Source organism: Temnothorax nylanderi, unplaced genomic scaffold, assembly GCF_030848795.1.
Source record: "Temnothorax nylanderi isolate EJ_2023f unplaced genomic scaffold, tnyl_v1.0 TNYL_tig0113_pilon, whole genome shotgun sequence".
Lineage (NCBI taxonomy): Eukaryota > Metazoa > Arthropoda > Insecta > Hymenoptera > Formicidae > Temnothorax > Temnothorax nylanderi.
Window position 1 is genome coordinate 230,631 of NW_027249175.1, and position 4,905 is coordinate 235,535.

Here is a 4,905-nt window from a genome sequence, read left to right on the forward strand (position 1 = left end):
ACTACTTACAATTCGGTTCGCTTTTATTCCTGCCCAAACATTTATCGACCAGCGATACTGAAACGCGCCTTGGCGAATGGCGTGCGGATTTTCACCACTCCATAATAAAAAATTATGGCAGTTAAACACGCCATTTGGTGTGAAGGTCGCTTCGTCCGTCCACAGGATGCGGTCGGGGAAAAAAACGTTCCGCCGACACTGCGCGAGGAATTCTGTGTATTTCGCCGATAATTATTATTTGTTAAAAGCAGCGTAAACATTAAAGAAAGATGATAAAAGTACCTTCACAATAATAGACGCGCTGCTCTGCATCTCTTGGAAGAAGTTGCTGCACCCGTTGATAATGAAACGGGTGCAATCCGTCCTGACGAAACACCTGATGTACGACGCTTCGGGAGAGACCGAGCATACCAGCGACACGGCGTATGGTAGGTCGTCTCTGGGGGTTCTCGGGGTCGTCCTCGAAATCCTCGAATGTTTGGAGGATTCTCTCTTCGTCGATTACGCGACGTTGCAACGGTGCACCAGCATGTCGCCAATTTGGCAAAAGCGATCCTGTCTCTCTGGCGCGTCGGACACATCCCAAAATCACGTTGTATCCGGGATGTCGTTCACGCCCGGGGAATCGTTCCGAGTAGTTAGTATAGGCCGATTCTAACTAGGGAGCTCCGAGGGGGGGTGAGGGGGAAAGAGAGGGGACGGGGTATCGGGTTACACAAGGGTATCGGATTTCGCGGGGGTGAGGGGGAGGGGGGTATCGGGTTACACAAGGGTATCGGATTACGAGGGGGGCGAGGGGGAGGGGGGTATCGGGTTACACAAGGGTATTGGATTACGAGAGGTTGAGGGGGAGAAGGGTGACCTTGGCATACCACCGGGATGACTCACCGGGATGACTCACCGGGATGACTCACCTGGATGACTTACCGGGATGACTCACCCGCGTTCGAGTTCGCGTTCGCGTTCGCGGTCGCGCCGCGGGTCCGCGCGGGGGTGTCCGCGCCGCGCCACGGGTCCGCGCGGGGGGTCGGCGTCGCGCCGCGTGTCCGCGCCGCGCCGCGCCGCGGGTCCGCGTGGGGTCCGCGTGGGGATGCGCGGTCGCGCCGCGAAGATACGTTCGCAGGGGGTACGTTCGCAACGACGCCGTTAGGCGGCGCACAATGGGTAAGACTAACTCGATAGCGCACTGCGTAGGAGCGTGTCTCGTCGATGACGCGTCGAACCTGTCGGAACATGTTCGTCGTAAACAACATTTTTCTGGGAAAAGGGGGGTGTTATCGCGTAGACTAAACAATCTATCTACGCAGTACGTAAAACAATCTACGCAGTACGTAAAAGACAAAGGAAGAAATGACGTCATCGGGACGATGATCGACCCGATAACACGTCGAACCTGTCGGAACATGTTCGTCGTAAACAAAATTTTTATGGGAAAAGGGGGTGTTATCGCGTAGACTAAACAATTTCGCGCTATTTTTTACGACGCAGTACACGAGACAAAGGAAAAGATCTTTCAAAAATCAGTTGGAGCGAGAGAGAGGGCAAAGGGTATATAACGAGGAATAAAGCGCGTCGAGCCGCAGTAGTAAGATTTGAGAGCGATACATCGGCCGAAAAGTATCGAGGTTTTTTCGTTAATATATGATAGAACATTATCACGTACACGTTGCTCTGTAAAAGAGACTCTGTGAAGCGATATAATAAAAGAACTGGTGCGAAAGTGATCAAACATGGATTAATTCGAGCAAACCGAACGCGATCTGTTGGAGCTGTCCGACCAAGTAGCTACCTTGAGTGAATATTTTACATGGGCGCTGCAATGCGCGGAATTCATCGAGCAGCTCGAAGAAGGCTGTCGTGCCAAACGTCCGCGGCTCTCGATCGGGCGGAGGCAAAAGTTGGTTGCCAGAATCGCGCGACTCGAGGGTGCGAAGACGCGATTGGAAAGACAATTTATCCGTAGCGGTGGTGATTATGCGAATGCCGGTAACAGTGGCGACACGCGCGCGACAGAACTCGTATGGCGAGAAATCGATGCCGCGTTCGAATCGCGGATAATGACCGGTGCGGTAATTAATACAGACCATGTAGAACCGCGGCAGTTTTTGGAAGACGCCTGCAGCGTAGTGTGCAAGCGAGTGCGAGACATTATAAAAAAACATAACTGTGTCAAAGTGAACACCTTGTTCAACGGAGAGTTTGTGGCGGGCGATAAACGTGCCAATAAGAGTTTTAATACAAATAACAAAGAACTCTGTAGTACATCGCACTTGCGCGAGTGGTACGAGCGGAACGTTATCGAGCCCACATTAGCAAAACTCGAGGAGTTCCAGGAACGCGACAGTGGGTGGGCGTTGACGCGAATCCTCAATTTGACGGTGAACGTCAACAGATACAATCCTTTGCGCGCGGGGTGTCACTTGAAATTACCTCAAGACATTAAAACGAAGAACGCCGTGATCAATGTGCTGTCTATGGACAATGCGTGTTTTGCGTGGTCAGTGGTAGCCGCCTTGAATCCAGCCGAAAGACATTCAGAACGGGAATCATCATACCCGCATTATTCAACGGTATTGAATGTACGAGACATTGAGTTCCCAATGATATTGAGTCAAATTAAAAAGTTCGAACGGCTCAACAATATATCCGTCAACGTCTATACCATCGAGGGACAGAAGACGTCAACCGTTCTTCCAATACGGCTTACCGACCACACGAGTAACAAACACGTGAATCTGCTGTACGTGCAGGATCCGCGAGACAACAATGTTGGACATTTTGCGTGGATTAAGCATCTATCCCGCCTCGTGAGCTCACAAATTAACAAACATAGACACACAAAGTACATTTGTGATCGGTAAGTGTCTATACTTTTTTAAAATAATATATAAAATATTTTATATTTTGTATATAAAAAATTTATAATATTTGTGTTTTTCTTTTTTGCATATGTTTTCACTATTTTAGTTCGAGCGACAAGTTGCAGTCTCACACTGTGGACTGCCGAGAAGTAAACAAATGCGCAATCCGACTACCGAGCGAGGACAACAAGTGGCTGAGCTTCAAGAACCACAGCAGGAAAGAGCGACTTCCCTTCGTGGTGTATCGCTCTGAGTCCGTACGACGATAAGCGATATATCGTGCCGGATTCGACAGATACGTTGCCGTGGGGACATTATCGCATACCTTTATATGATAAGGAACAGTGAAGATTCATGTATGTAATGTATGTATGTATGTATGTACATAGGAATATATGTATGTAATGTATGTAGTAGTATAACACGACATATGTATGTAACGTAATATAATATGTAATGTAATGTACTAGTATGAATGTATGTATATGTATAATGGAAGGAATATTAATCACGTATATTTTTATATTTTATATTATAAAACATTTATTCAATAAAAATTTTTTTATACAATATTTCCATTTATTACTTCCCTAAACATTTTGTTCCTAAAGTATGGCATGTCATCATACGTGAACGTTATCTTCCTGCTTGCACAGATGTATTCGGCGAACATGCAAGAGAATACACCACAATCGCTGCCGTTCGTCTGTTGCGGAATATTCTTGGCGGAATAAAATGTCCAATCACTCATATCATAAGGTTGTTTCTTTTTGTCAAGACTCTCATCTTGTAAATATAGTTTTAGCGCAGCCAGACATTTCGGATTATCACTGCCCATACTGTCGTAATAAACAATTGTTTCATCGCGGAAATCTACTATTGACATACACCAGTGCACATTCAAATGTATAGGGATAATAATGAGATCCTGCGCAAAGATGTCCACCTTCCTGGTCCATCGCTTCAGAGATGAGTGACCGCTCGACAGAAGTTTTGGGTAAAAGAACGTATTCATCGCGTGTACTTTCGGATATTTGTTCGAAGATGCACCTCTGGCGATCAGCAGATTCATATAAAAGTTAATCACTTCGTCGTTGAGCCAATTTAAGTCGACCAGCGTGTGAAGATCCTTTTGCGTGAGCTTCAGACCGAAGCCTTCCACCACCATCTCCATACTGCGATTTTGTCAAAACCTTTGACAAAAAAATATGATGTCATAAAAATTATGATGTCATAAAAATTATACCACATCACATTCCAATAATTTTAAATAATAATTTGCAAATTTACCAGATGAATTGCTGCACAGATGAATCGCTGCACCATAGATTGTTAACTGTTTCGATCGCTGCACACAGATTTTAACTGTTTCGATCGCTGCACACAGATTTTAAATGTCTCAATCAATGCACAGATGTATCACCGAGGTGTTTAAGCTCTCAAATCATACTACTGTAGCTTGATGCATCCCTCATTATATACCCTTTGCTCTCTCTCTCGCTCCAACTGAATCTTGAAAAATCATTTTTTTCTCTGTTTTGCATTTCTTCCTTTGTCTCGCGTACTGCGTCGTAAAAAAAAGTGTGAAATAGATACGTATACGCAATAACAGCCCCCTTCTTCAAGAAAAAAATTTGTTTATAGCGCCACGATGAACACGAAACCCACAATAGTAGATAACGTATTATATTAGAAAGGATATTAATAAAGATATCGTATATGTATTTCAAACATTTTATATGTTGCATACGTCTTACATGTTTTTATATATTGGATATTTTGTATTTAATATTTTTTACATAGTTTATTTTTTCATATGTTTTAAAAAAATACAATCTGTACGAATTAAATAACATTATTCTTGTGTATCCAAGAGTTGTGCGATCCATCGAATCCCAGCCATTTCACGTAAACCTCGTCGCCCTTCCTGCGCAGTACTTTCTCCACGAGATACACGTCAGGATACGTTGCGCGATGCAACTCATACTCGTAGAACGCTCCAGCGACGGATTTTCCACGATAGTCCTCGAGTAGATAGGTTACG

At 44.8% G+C, this 4,905-nt stretch overlaps 1 pseudogene; it reads right to left on the bottom strand.

The window, feature by feature from the left end:
- Positions 1-3,423: 3,423 nt before the first annotated feature.
- Positions 3,424-4,035, bottom strand: LOC139776174 (sentrin-specific protease 1 pseudogene; annotated as a pseudogene).
- Between the last annotated feature and the right edge of the window lie 870 nt (positions 4,036-4,905).